Below are 15,612 nucleotides of genomic sequence, written 5' to 3' on the forward strand. Positions count from 1 at the left end.
AAAAGTTATGCACAAGTAAAGCAACACAACTTGTTTGCATAAAGACTATTTATTATGCTACTTTTATGTTTCATGTAATGAAGTAAGCAATGGTTGTCATGAACAACGCAAAAAGGTAAACATAACCGACACTAATTGGCAATTTTTACTCCCAAACTTTTAATCCTGTTACAATTGGTTAATAATTCTCTGTACAGATATAATGTCTACTTACACTGGTAGACCAAATATGTAGCACAGAAACTACATTGTCTTCTTTATGTTTGGTGGAATGCATACATCAAAAATCCAGTAGGATGAAATTAAGAGTTTTGCAGCCTTTTCTATTGTTTCTGCCTTGCATAACATTTGTTGTTGGATATACACAGTAACCTCTGAGCCTTTTATGACAATGCAAGGGTATGGGGTAGTAGACAAACTACTAACATCATCCAAACTATAAAAAAACACATGATACAAAAGTTAGCAACGTGCAACATAATTTTACCATCATTAAAGCTGCATTTTCTGATGTGGAGTAAACCAATAAACATGTGCATTAAAGGCATAATTTCAAGGTTTTATGTAAGACAGCAAGAGACATGAATGCCCAAGATCCATTTTGACATGATAATGGTCATGTTTTCTGCAATTAATTTGTGCCAATACAAGATGCATACATACACCTCTTCAAACTGAAGGTATGAGGTGCTGGACTCTTTAAACCAGTGGTGGGGAACCTACTGAATACTGCGGGCCGCATGAATTGCACAACATTTGGGGTGGGCCATTTTTTTAAATTCCCTATCAAATATCCAGAGCACTCAAGTGGCTTTATATTTCAACGCTCCTGATTTTATTTTTATTTGCTGTCACAACAAACAAGGCATACAGATTTATTACTCATTGCTATAAAAAAGAAGTTTGTCCATTCTTTCTGGAACACATTAGCTTCACCACCGATCTTTTTTTTTTTCCAAGATTCAATTTTAAGTAACAATATAAGGATCCAACGATTTGTACAGTAAGCGAATGGCTCTAAAATCAATTTAAAACTAACGCCACAAGGCAAATGAATTGTTACTGCAAGGACAGACAATCGAGTGGCTGTTACGTCACAATAATAGCAAGTGGTTGAATGTGTGGCATTTTTTATGAAAGTTTGACGTCATAATGTTGAAAGTGAAGATATTGAATATAAATCACCGACAATGTCGAAGTCATTCAAGGAAATATCTGTAGGTCAAAAGTTTATTCTTTAGATCCTATTTTGTATACTTTAACAAAATTGTGACGCGGGCCACATTAAAAAGGGAAGCGGGCCGCAGGTTCCCCACCCCTGTTATAAACACCTAGGGAAGAAGTGCAAAAATTTGCTCTGCATTTACAAAAAAAAAGAAAATAAATTGCATGTTCTGAAGGCCTTTTCTCTGAAACATAACTGTTCTTGCTACAAACTTAAACACAAAACAAGCACTAGGTCTCACATACAACTCACAAACATTTTTCTATGTCATACTGCTTCAACTTTCTGTTTGGGTAGTTTTCAATTTGCTGATTTCACATCTTAAAAACAGAAGTGCCTTTTGGGGCAAAGTTATGTTTGTGAAATTTGCTGAGCTTCATCCAAAAGCTTAAGACAATAAATTGTTTGTAATACTAAAGATAAACCATACATAATGATCAACACATACAACTGAATTAAAACTTTATTGCTGGATAAAGATCTATCAATTCCAAAATTGTGACGTTTCCATTCTGTACTTCTTTTCTTCTATGCCAGTACGTCTTTTTTATTAAATCTCTAATTAGCTTTAGGTTTGTAGTTTTTTTGTTCGATTCTTTTCGAATTTCATTTATTGCCATGGTGGGGTCCCTGATTTCTTCAAATTCCTTAAACAGAAAGAAAAACTGTTACACCAGATAGACCGAAACAAGCATATAAGAAGACTAACTTGGCTGCTTGGGACCAAGGGGCGCTTTGCATGCACCATATCCTGATCCTGATCTTTTTTTCTTTTCTAACTTTTGAAAGCCATATTTTCGTTTCATTGCCCTAACAGTTTCGTTGTTCACTAATGGCCTCCTTTCATCCCTAAAGCGTTGCTTCAAACTTTCTCTCCATGTACCCTGCATATTCATGGTGCAAAAAATGTACATATATATACAAGTACATATAACCACAAACTAACTATGAGGTCTTCGATGTTCTTGTCTGCCAAAATTGGGAACTTTTTCACTAACTCCACACATATACACTTGTACTGTGTGGACATTGGGTACCGGATACGAAATAATAAAATTACCCCTAAAATAAAACAGCTTCAAACTGCATTAAACACAATCTGTGTAATTTTTCTTCTCACAGCATATGAAATATTTTCCCTATTCTGTTCAGCAGTTTGGATTTCTTCCAGTACATGTACTTTCCACAAGTGTGAAACACAACCACGAAAATTAGCGAATCTTGGGCAGCAACATCTTTTGAACATTAAGTGTTGCGCCAGTAAGTTTGAGTTTGGCTTCGCAGTAATTCAAACGATCAACATTGGGTTGCTCCACAAAGGTGACCGTAAAACATTCCGCAATATCTGGTCGCTTCAAAAATATATCGTGGTGGTGGTGGATGGCGAAGTGATGGCCCAGTGAGGCATTGTCATTGTCACCGCTGGTTTTAAAGGTGTTCCACACTGTGTAGAAAATTTGTTTTTAGTTTGGCCCACGTATCTGTTTTTGCAAATCCTGCAAGTGGCCACATAGATATCAAAGTTGCTGCAATCCAGGGACTGCCACAGAGCAATTGTTCTATCGTCTATGCAAGACCACGTGCGACGCTTTTGTGGTTTCCCTCCACAACCATAAAATTACATCAGAAACATTGCTTTTCCACACAGTTGATTGCAAGGAATACTCTGGCTGTTTGCGTAAAGTGCCGGGACCGTCTGCTAAATACTTTAGCAACACCCAGCCCGCCTACGTGTACCCTCTGTTTAAAACACAAACTAACATCCGAACAGTTACGCACGTGCAGATACCTATTCGTCTGCTACAATCCACAGGGAACACTTTTTGTTCACGTTACACTACATTGCTGAAACACATCCTGAAGCCCATCAGCCAAAGATACTGCTCGTACAAAGTAAACGAGTTCTGCCAAGACAGCCAACAATTGATAAAATGGCAAAAACGTAATGCACAATCTGGTTCGAAAAATTCATCAGAATTGTATGTTGTAGCAGCCGATGTGGTTGCATTGTACCCAAACGTCGGCAAAGATCATATCCAGCGTCCAATTACCGATGCATTACAGCGACAATCTGATTTTGACAACAACGATCACAAGTGCCTGGTCGATTTCATAATGTACACTCTCGATGCGGTTGTTGTCCAATATGGCAATGCATTACAGGTGACAACCACGCAGTCTCTATTGCCAATATCGCAATGCATTTTGTCATTAAGTCCATCGCGGCTACCTTAAAGCGGGCTGAGGTGTTTAAACGTTATATCGACTACATCATTTGGGTCTCATCCGGGCTCAAAACCACATCCCACACACGTTCAAAGTTACAGTCCGCCTATACTTTTTATGTGATTTAATAAACTACTATTTTAATACATTTCAGTGGTTTTCTAGGTTTAAACAAGCCGAAAGGGCAGTTAAGGAGTTTGAAATTACCACTTTAACCAAATTTATTGTATACCAAAAAAAGTCTTATGGTATGTGAAACTATTTTGTGAAAAAACGACTGTCGCTTATTTATGTGTGTACATGTATATTTATTGCTGATCATGTTATGTTGACAAAGATATCTGGAAAAGCGGTATACGATGGGACAAAGATTTAATCCCATATGCTATTGTAAAAAGTGTGTGGCTGAAATGCCAACATGCAAAAGATCAAAATAAGAAAAAAATGAAAAACGTTAACCATGCATTCCCAAACAGGTATGCTTGTGTGTTACTCATTACATTGACTCGAAGACAAATATAGTATTTTGTTGTTGTGTACAGTTGCTTGACCATCTAAATCCTGGCAAAAAAAGATGTGTTCAAAAAAGTGTAACTGCAAAGCAAAAATACTAATACAAGAAATACTAAGGCTTCCCCAATTTCAAATGAGTATTTTTTTCATGGTAATGCTTTACCATTCCAATAAAAAATAGTTTGATATTTGCTGTTGATCTCGAAACCCCAGGAATAAGTCAGCTGTGCTTATTCACAAGGCTTTGAAAGACGAAGCTTCAAGGGAGTCTGTGTCAAAGGAATGTGCCTGCAGTGTTTCTTTCCCAAGCAGTGGTGATCAATTATTTGTAATACTTGAGCTCTACCATCAAACACAAACAGAAGATTTTTTCCGACAAGAAAGAATGTCGAGAGCCACTTCTACAGGGCATTTTTCAAACGTAAACTGGCTAAAAAGGATCAAACAAATGTTCAATGTTTGGTTGATGAGCGAGTCAAGTCTGGTGATACAAAGGACAACATTTTTTTAGGCCATATATTCCTAATGTGGTAAACACCACTAAATCAGAAAACACATCTAAGTCTAAATCAGACCTTACGGATGAAAAAACACCTCCCGTAATTGCATCAGAGCAAACTATGTTGTTTGTCCATCAACTTCATTGGCAGCGAAAACTTTTTCTTCGTTACGGGCAAGACATTTGCCTAGTAGATGCTACATATAAGACTTCAAAATATGCTCTGCCCTTGTTTTTTTTTGTGTGTAAAATAAACATGAACTACCAGGTTGTAGCTAGTTTTATCACACAAAATGAGAGGCAAATTGATATTGAAAAAGCTCTCTCAATTTTGAAAAAATGGACGCCCGGCTGGAAACCAACTTTTTTCATGACAGACAAATGTGATGCTGAAATACATGCCATTGAAACTGTTTTTCCATTTAAGCTTGTTTTTAGGTTTAAACTGTGTATAAAAGTGGTAAGGAAGGTTGTCAAATGAAAGACGCAATGTAGGTATTTATGACAGGCATGTTGTCTCATGCATTTTTATTGAATTATAGTTGACTGTTGGTGTATGAAAAAGACATGTAATCTAGGTATGAGCAAGAAAACTTGAAATCTTCAAGCAACTACAGAAGTTACAACAATTCTGTTCCTGTCTTTTTACAAAACAGACCAAGAAAATTGGTAAAACATTGTATTCAAAGAATTGGGGAGTCTGCAAATTTGCAATCAAGCACAATTGCAAGAAATGAAAACTCTCGTATTATTCTACTGACCAAATGTACGTTGTACAATTGGGATCAAGGGATGAATTTCCCAAATGCACATGTGCACATTTTACTCGCCACTTCTTGCCATGCAAGCACATGTTTGCTGTGTTTAACAAGTATGATGATGTTGATTGGTCCAGCTTACCTGAATGGTACCACAATTCTGTTCACATGGTGTTGGATCCAAATGTTGTGAACGCTATAAGTGCATCAAAACCGAAAGAAGAAGCTGTTGTTACAAGTAATATCATTTCAACCGATTCATTGTGTTGAAACACAACTGTGAATTCACCCACTGTTGCGAATGAAGACACTCCAAGACAGCAAACCATTCGGAAATTCAACGATTTGTTGGTTGACATAAAAAATATGTCTTATGATGTAACATTCCAAAAAGCTTTGGAGCAAGCTATTCAAGACCTCGAATGTGTTGCAAAAGATAAGATTATTGGCCGATTTATGCGGTGCAACGTTAGGTTAAAGAAGGAAATGCGCGATCTGACTCCAAAAATAAGAACTCTAAGGACTCCTGACTAATAACAACTAGAACGTTAAACAAGGTTTATTAAACAAAATATATAAACGATAACAAACGTATAACGTTGGCGATAACTTCGTTAGTCTAAAGCAGGGGTGGGGAACCTGCGGCCCGCCTGCCTTTTCAATGTGGCCCTCGTCACAAATTTAAAAGTCTACAACATAGCATCACATAAAGAAACAAACAATAAAGTGTTTATGTACAAATATATCCTTGATATGAATTATACATTATTGGTAATTGTTTCCAACATCTTCCATTCCACATTATGGCGTCAAACTTCCATAAAAATTGCTACACATTCAACCACTTTCTATATTTGTGACGTAACAGTCACTCGATTGCCTCTCCTTGCCGTAACACAGTGGTTCTCAAAGTGTGCGTCGTTTCAATTTTCCAAGGGCGTCGCAGAATATTTCCGTTTCGTGACTGAACTCAGTTTATCTCATAAAAATCTCATAAAGGTTTCAGTGCGGTTTTTGCGTAGAGTGCGGATTGGCGTAAATTTACCTCAAAAGTTTTGTCCGTTAATGTACGTCGAGACCAAACAGTACAAGCAGCAAGTACGTGATAGGCGCGTGTCTGGGGCGACGCTTGGCGGGCATTAAACTTGATTATGTGAACGGAGTCTTCATAACAATGTAACAAAGGCGACTTTTCTAGCAAAGGCTTGAGGTAGTTATAACGTATAATTGTTAGCTAAAGTTTTGAGTGATTATTGTGCATGAGTTGCAGCAGTACATTTTTGTGCATCAGTTTATATTGTTCGTAAGTTAAAACATTACTTTCACTGTAATTCGTTATTGATGCTGTTGAGACCTTGCAGCAGACAAGACAATGCAATTGTGCGCGATAATTGAAACAATTTACAATTGCTGGTCGCACTAAAGTGTTGAGTGCAGTTTTATAACTTTGTCGAAAAACAGGCTAAAATTGTTCTCTAAGTGGTTTAATAGATTAAAATTAACTGTTTATTGATTTATTGAAGTTTCCTCAATACCTTTTATTTGCTGGTGCGTCGCAAGTCCAGAAAACTGTTCCAGAGGCGTCGCAACAAAAAAAAGTTTGAGAACCACTGCCGTAACAAATCATTTGCCATGTGGTGTTAGTTTTAAATTGATTTTAGAGCTAGTAGCGTGCGATCCTTATATTATTGTTGTTGAAAATATATTTTTGGAATCGGTAATAGAGCTGAGGGTTTCCAGAAAGAATGGACAAATTATTTTTTAGTCGAAATAAGTGATCACATGCCTTGTTTGTTGCAAACATGTAGCAGCAAAGAAAAAGCGGGTATTTTTACACGGAATTTGAAAATAAAATTGGCCCGCCTGAAAATGTTGTGCAATTCATGTGGCCCGCGGTAGTAGGTTCCCCACCCCTGGTCTAAAGTGAATGAGCAGGTGAGAGACTATATCTACCCTGTTCTTGGGTTAGCAAACCCGAATATTTAGTAAGCAACAACGTGGCATTGTAACTCGGGGCAAAGGTAGTGTCGCTCCGAAACAATAGAAATAATTACTGCACAACGAAGGCGGCTACAAAACACGTTTTTACGATTGCGTAAGTGCTAGGGCGTGTGGTTTTAGAAAACGCGTGTAGCCACGCCTGCCTCGATGACGACTTGTTAAAGGCGGCTACAATGTAAACTATGATGTTCATTGCAAATTGTTTGGTGAGTCTGATCTTTGCATCTCAATAACAGCTGACTGATTAACAGCCACACATATGTCTCTTCTTTCTTTGTATTCTTGAATAACATTAAAGGCGAACGTCCAAATCAGCTACACTTCCACATGGGATAAAAATAGAAGCCAAAAATAGAAGCTTTCCCGGTGGAAATAGAAGCCACCAATAGCCTCAAATGGAACGACGAAAAGAAGGCCGAAAATAGCCCCCCGCAAACATCAAAGTCCACGCTTATATAACAATGCGAAACATAAGCCGGTGTACGAATTCTTTTTCTCATATTACTTATATTATTTATTTTAAGGTAGCCATGTAATTTATAGTGCCATAGCGCCTTTTGGTGAACACCATATGCTTTTTCACAGGGTGGAAACGACGCGTTCTAATACGAATCACAACTGCGGAAACATTGCAAATACCGACGGAAATATGTGTCATAAGGGAATAAACACTATGTTTACTGTTAGATCTTTCTGGAACCCGAAAAATGGCTGAAAATAACTTATGACTACCATAGAAACGGAAATATAAACATTAGTCTATGCAGAAATGAGGGTAAACATTTCCATTTCGTGGTGTGAAACGTTATTGCGAAATAACATGCAATCGTTTTCATAAACATTGCACAATAGTGTTGTAACCGCTACAAAAGCTCCCCCCCAAAAAGGATGCACAATGTGTTTGAATGAAAAACACATTTTATCAATATTAATGGTCGTTAGCGACACGCGACAAGAGAGATTGGTCAATAGATGGCGGTAGGTGCTGTTACGTGGGGATTTATACGTTGGGAAAAATATGCACAATTAAAGACGAAAAATGAACGTAACAATTATATATCTTGTCAATAAGGGTTTGACTCTTCAGCTCTTTGGATAAATATCGTAAGGAAAACAATAAACGTCGTCAAGACAAGGTCGGACGGAGGAAAATATTGTCTGTACGTATAAACTGGCGAAACACAAGTTAATGACATTTAATAAGATATATATTGACTCTTCCCTACAATTTTGGAAGCTAATCTTAACAGAACGATGTATGAAGGTAAGTGAAAGAGCATATGTGAACAAGGTTGCTGTAGGCGTTAAACTATTTACGAGTGAAGAGCTGGCTAAAATGTTCACGCCGTGTGAAAAGCTCATTTTGCTGATTGTTGGCGAAGTGCTTCCTGTTGATCTTGTTGTTGTTTGACGTCTGAATTCATCTGTTTCTGTGCCGTCACGTGTGTGATGACGTGCCCGGTAAACAGGTGCTTAATAGCACTGCAAAACTGGTCATGGATATGACGATTGCAAATAATTTAGTTGGTGCCAATTGTTGCACGTTGGTACCCACTTGAGAGAAAATATCGTTCGCTCGTGCTGGCTCATAATTTTGTAGGCTTGTAAATAGTAGGAGCTCGTGGCTCGAAATGTTTGTTTGTAGACTTGTGAACAGTTGGAGCTCGTGGCTCGAAATGTCTGTTTGTAGACTTGTGAACAGATGGAGCTCGATGCTCAAAGTGGTATGCACCATGCAGACAAATATATGGCGTAGAACAGTGGTTCTTAACCGGTGGGTAATTACCCACTAGTGGGGAATTTGAGGATTTCAAGTGGGTAATTTGAAGTTGGGTTTGTTGTTCCATGTGTACTCCACTGGTTCTTAACCGCTGGGAAATTTCCCACCAGTGGGAAATTTAATGTTTTCAGAGGGAAATTATGTGAGTCGGGGGTCACCAAACTCGGGCCAGCGGGTCGAATCCGGCCTTGAATTAACCATTAAAAGTTAATTTAATCCAATTTTTTTCCACAACAACATGTAAGATTAATATCACCTAGTTCTACAAGACGCAGAAAATCAGAAATTTGATTGTTACGTCACAGACATTACTAAAAGTATCAATGACTGTGTTGTTGTTCACGAATAAATGCCTTTCCTCTGTTGATTGTGATGGAGTAAATGACTAATGCAAGCACATGAGACTCTCCAATATTTCACACAAATTTACTTCCTCACGAAAGCACAATTCAAACTTAATTAGATTGCAGTGTACCTGTAACGTCCCGACCAAATTGCTTCAAAATTATTTCAATCGAAGAATACTGTTTTGTTAATGTAGATCACAGTACGCCAGGCCCATTGAAGGCGCTATACCGAAGCTTCAGGGCTGATCCCAGTTATGAATTTATGTTCATCTTAATTGTTAATGTAGGACACAAAATATCAGCATAAAAATAACAGGGGGGAAATTTGAACTTGATGATTGACTTTAGTGGGAAACCACACCAAAAAGGTTAAGAACCACTGGCGTAGAACGACGTCGTGTTTCGGTTAGGATGCTTGTTTTCTTGGGTTTGGGCAATGGTCCCCAGCGTGACTGAGCTCACTTGTTTTTGACAGTTTGGTTGTTTACATGTGAAATTTGTGTGTGGAAAATGTGTGATCTTATTAAACAGCTCAAGCCAGGGAGTCAATACATATCATGCAGCGTGAGTTGCAAAACAAGAACGTTTCCGGCTTGACAAAGCCGTTGACATGAAACGTGAAACATAAATTGACGGTGAAAAACACCGAAGCACACGTTTACAGTTTGACACTAGCAAAAAATTATATCAATTTTTACTGAATTATAAGTTATATACACGCACACCGCTTAACATGCAACATACATCGATGAATAAACATAACCAATTTATCTTGAAAAGTGTTATTAAGCGAATAAAATATATATTTTACAACACAGAACATGGTCGAGTGCAGATTGCACATGCACTTACTTAACAGAGGAAAAGATGTCAGTCGGGGCGACCGCGTGAATGTCATTTTCGTGATTGGCGTTCGATCGACTTGTTCTGGAGGAGTGCTGTCGCTACAGGCGGTTGTTGGAGATCACTGGAGCAGGAGAGCGTGTCCTGATGCGTTTGGGAGTCAAAGGTCGTTTCATTTTCCGTGATTTGTTGGTCTGTCTGGTGTTCAGTCTTTAATCAAGGGTTATGAAATCCGATGACGCGAACGCGTAGATGTGAATGGAATGCACCAGGTATTCTGAATGCGAAATCTCCTCGTCTTCAGTTGAGTCCCACGAAATCTCAGCAGCCTCGTAGATGACCAATATGTCGGCTCGCTCGGGAAAGGAATTTGGCAAGTTCGAACCTCTGGGGTACCAGTTTGTAGCCGCTGCTGCCTGGATGACGACTTGTGAATGGCGGCTACAATGTAAACCATGATATTCATTGGAAATTGTTTGGAGAGTCTGATCTTTGCATCTCAATAACAGCTGACTGATTAACAGCCACACATATTTCTCTTCTTTCTTTGTATTCTTGAATAACATTAAAGGCGAACGTCCAAATCAGCTACACTTCCACATGGGATAAAAATAGAAGCCAAAAATAGAAGCTTTCCCGGTGGAAATAGAAGCCACCAATAGCCTCAAATAGAACGACGAATAGAAGGCCGAAAATAGCCGCCCGCAAACATCAAAGTCCACGCTTATATAACAATGCGAAACATAAGCCGGTGTACGAATTCTTTTTCTCATATTACTTATATTATTTATTTTAAGGTAGCCATGTAATTTATAGTGCCATAGCGCCTTTTGGTGAACACCATATGCTTTTTCACAGGGTGGAAACGACACGTTCTAATACGAATCACAACTGCGGAAACATTGCAAATACCGACGGAAATATGTGTCATAAGGGAATAAACACTATGTTTACTGTTAGATCTTTCTGGAACCCGAAAAATGGCTGAAAATAACTTATGACTACCATAGAAACGGAAATATAAACATTAGTCTATGCAGAAATGAGGGTAAACATTTCCATTTCGTGGTGTGAAACGTTATTGCGAAATAACATGCAATCGTTTTCATAAACATTGCACAATAGTGTTGTAACCGCTACACGCGACATCGAAGGCCTCTAGACTTTAAATACAAAATTGCCTTGACGTGTCAGATGTGCCGCTAAAATAAAAATATAAAATACACATTGCTACAATATATCAAATTTAAGTTGGCAAAAACGTGTTTTTGGGGCTACTATGCCTTCCCCTTTACACAACGTAACTTCAAAAGCTTCCGTTGTCAAGTCAATTTTAAACAATTTTACACCAAGTTTAGGCAGCCTTAGAGGTTACAAACTTAATAAACAAGTTTTGGTAAATGGGCCACATTCCATTTCAATTGTGGATTTAAAGTCACTGGAACCAACTTTACCGAAACATAAAGAGCAACTATTAAAAAGAGTTGATGAACGCTTTGTAGCTGGATGACATTTTGGCGAAGTAATTAACAGTTTTTTTGTGGCAGATATTTTCTGCCAAAAACCATACTTTGTATGTTTGTTCTATGGCAGTGGTGGCCAAACTACGGCCCGCGGGCCGCATCCGGCCCGCCAAGCAATTATGAAAGTTTCGACAACGAGTTTTACTCCAGACTTTAAAAGGCTTGTTCAAAATTGTGGACAGTTGCATTTATCTCATTGATTTATAAACATTTTATTAAATACAAGTGTAAACAAGATGGTGTTATTTATTGTTATTCTACTATAATAATGTATATTTTAATAAAGATGGCAACCAGTTACGACAAATTTTACGTAAATCTCATTTAATCCGGCCCTCCAGTGGCAAGACAGTTGCAAATTTGGCCCTCTGGTAAAAAAGTTTGGCCACCCCTGTTCTATGGTAACACAGATCCTCGAAAAAAAAGGGTCCCATTCACAATCTTTGGCGTGGCATGTCCCTTACAGACAAAAAGGTTATTTTCATTCCATGGAACCCATCGCAGCGCCACTGGATTCTTTTGACAATTGATATTAAAAACAACAAACTAATTTACTTGGATCCTATTGAAATGCCTTGTATTAAGACAAGTACAAAGAATCAAGCTGCAAAGGAGTTGGCTAACTACCTGCTGGCTGAAAAATTCCATTTCCAACTGGAATCAATGGAAGTTCCAATGCGAACCCCCACAAAACGATTCTTCTAGTTGTGGTGTTTTCACTTGCATGTACGCAAAATGGCTTGCAGCAGGCACAAACCTTATGCAGCCCGCTTTCACATTTGTATGTCGAAAAAGTATGTTCCGCTGTATATCTGGTAACTGCCTTCAAGGAAGTCTGAAGAGAGACCAGTGTAAAATATGTCAAACTGGCGCCATGTTAGACAATACCAGCATTATGAAAGGGGAATGGGTTAATTGTGTGAGATGCAAACAAGGTTTTCACACCAGCTGACACAATTTCACAATGTTTTATTGTGGACAATAGGTTTATTTGCCCTTAAATGCTACAATATCTAGTTGTGCATATAATAGACAAAATACAGGTGTGGTTAGCCTTAAGTCTGCAGATTTAAACCCTGTAGTCTTGAACGCTTGAAGGTGTGGTTACCAAAAAGCCTAAGGCAGTGAAAAAAACCAAGGCTTGAACGCTCAACAGGTGTGGTTGTACTACAAACCCCCAGTTTCATAGGGCTACTGGCGATGCGTCTGGGTTATCAAAAATGCCAACGACCACAAATGAGAGCCCCATGGGTGTGGTTGGACTCCTCATTGTAGTTTACATGAGTTCTCATATTAGTAAATAAAATCCTAAATATTGTTATCTTTTCATCATAAACCATAACTGCCAAATAGAACACATTATGCAGACACTTCAACAATCACTGTTGTGATCACCAGCGCATCTTTACTTTAAACTTTCAAAAAAGACACCATCAACCACTTTTATTTCTCTTCTTTCTGCAAAGCACAGCAACAGTTTCAAAAAACTTCACACTTAAAAGGCTTTTACCGTACTAAACTTTTCCGCCGGAGTGTCCTGTTATGGTGCCTACAAAAATTGTGATGTCATTAGCTCTATCATAGACATAATCAATGGGCATTAACACCTTACTGAAATCCACTGTCTATATGTTATTAATATTTCCACATACTTACATTTTCCGCCGGGGTGTCCTGTTTCGGAGCCTACAAAAATGGTAATGTTATTAGGTCTATCATAGACATAATCAATTGGCACAAACACCTTACTGAAATCCACTTATGTGTTTAACAATGTCACATACTTACTTTAATGGGACTCTTCTTAAGTCTAAAAACACAACGTTCTCATCTATTTTACAAACAGGCATATTTTAAAAAATTGGTCTTACTTCTTTAAAGAAATTTGCTTCTGGGAAGCCATCTGTAAATAATAATGCAATAGATGGATTAATTACACCAAATTTCAGTTACACCACATTGCTTACTTTGCATTTTGAGATATTTTATTTTGTCTGTGAAATATAAGACATATAATAGTAACACATTGTATGGTAATGATTATAAACAGGTCACTTACTGTTGTAGGGCCCTGAATTGCCGATAAGGCATAAACCTGTAAAATTGAACATATATACATCATTTTTATTTGTGTTAAATCATCTGGCACACAGATTTCCTAATTAACAATCAACTTTATTACCTTATTTGGCAATTTTCCCTTTGTGTCTGTATAATAAACACAATAAATTAAGTTCTCTTGCTAAGTTTTTAACGACTACTTCACAATTTAAAACAACTCACTTTGCTGTCAGCTCGCTGCTGCAGCTCCACATGGCAGTTCGTACACTTAATAAATTTACCGTCCATTTCTACATGACACTTCATAAATTTAATTTCCATTTTATGAAACAAATACAACATAATTAAACTACACACCACGGCCAAATAATACAAGAACACTTTCAATAATACGCCTTTTTGCGCGAATGCTCTATTGCGCCACTTACCGGAAATTAGGTCTATTTGGGGGTAGATTCTCGTTATGGTGTTAGTAGTTCTACCTTGCGTTTCAGCGCAATTAGCCAACTGTGTTTGTTGTTTGCAAGAGGTGTTAAACTGCTTCTTTTGAGGGCTAAATCCCATAGTTTGTTGCTATTTTTCAATTGAAGCTTAAATTGCAGAACCTTTTGCAATACCTTTCAATTCCTTGATGAAATGCTGTGAGTTTCAACAGAACAACAATGGTTTTGTTTTTTGTATTGTTGATGTACCTCAAGAAAAAACGATGGGAGTAGTGGTATTTCACCGGCGGCCCGAGGGCCTCCCACTTATCCTACACCTCTCATGTCTCTTCACAAAGCCGGACTAGAGTCAAGCTCAACAGGGTCTTCTTTTCCCGCTAATTCTGCCCTGCCCGTTCCCTTGGCTGTGGTTTCGCTAGATAGTAGATAGGGACAGCGGGAATCTCGTTAATCCATACATGCGCGTCACTGATTAGATGACGAGGCATTTGGCTTTGTTCGACTTATCACCTGCGTCTTGATATGAATTATCAAACCGCGGAGGTGAGGAGTCATTTTGCATATTTCAAATTGGAGGTTTCACTGCCACGCAAAGGACAGTTTCCCCTCCGCAATACTTCATATGGAGTATGCTTTGCGGGTGCGTGCCCATTGTAGTCATGGCGTACATATAGAGCCATCGATAATCGGAAGATTTTTAGGCTTTCTTCGATAGCTCTGACCGACATTAACCGGAGCCTGCTTTTAGTTATACCCACCCGCTTACCTAGTTCATGTATTGATGGCGGGAGAGCTCCTCTTGCCCCTACGATGATACCGTCGAAGTTGATGACCGTGACTCGAAGGAAATCGGCGATGGTGTGACGATGAGCGCGGTATTTCTTGATCTTGTTGATCCGCGCTCGTTCCAACGAGTCCTCATCTGTTTCGTAGGGGATAGCGGTATCCCAGATGAAATGCCTTCCATCGGGTGATGTGGCGTACACTTCCGGCTTGGCGTGCAGTTCCGGGACGCTGCCCGCAGGAGTCGGTATTATTGGCTCGGTTCTTATAGTCCAGTTGCCCCTGCGTGCATGATCTATCATCACCTGCAGAACCGCGTTTTGTCGATTGATCCGGTCTTGTTGGTTCGATGGCAGTTCTGCAAGAGATGAGACAGCGTCTCGCTCTGCAACCCACAGAGGCGGCATGGCGCTGTTCCTCCTGGTCTTCCTCTTGTGACCGCCTCGCGGGTCAGGAGCGTTTGAGTGCGGAGGCTTGAATGAAGTTGCGGCCCGACATTATTCTCGTGGCTCCCGAGAGCCAAGCATTAGAGCAGGGTGGTACGCGTACCACTAGTGGTACGCGAAGGGTTTTCAGGTGGTAGGCGAGTAGCTTCTGTTTCGTTCACAAA

General features: G+C 38.9%; 2 long non-coding RNA genes across 2 annotated transcripts; both read left to right on the forward strand.

The window, feature by feature from the left end:
- Positions 1-6,106: 6,106 nt before the first annotated feature.
- On the forward strand, positions 6,107-7,908 carry LOC145232504 (uncharacterized). Its single transcript, XR_013860898.1, has 2 exons — positions 6,107-7,428; positions 7,808-7,908. It is a non-coding gene; the product is annotated as an uncharacterized LOC145232504 (long non-coding RNA).
- A 2,396-nt stretch (positions 7,909-10,304) lies between these two features.
- LOC145232513 (uncharacterized) lies at positions 10,305-11,151 on the forward strand. Its single transcript, XR_013860906.1, has 2 exons — positions 10,305-10,358; positions 11,051-11,151. It is a non-coding gene; the product is annotated as an uncharacterized LOC145232513 (long non-coding RNA).
- Positions 11,152-15,612: the final 4,461 nt, after the last annotated feature.

Source organism: Phallusia mammillata, chromosome 6 (assembly GCF_965637545.1).
Source record: "Phallusia mammillata chromosome 6, kaPhaMamm4.hap1.1, whole genome shotgun sequence".
In the NCBI taxonomy this organism is placed as follows: domain Eukaryota; kingdom Metazoa; phylum Chordata; class Ascidiacea; order Phlebobranchia; family Ascidiidae; genus Phallusia; species Phallusia mammillata.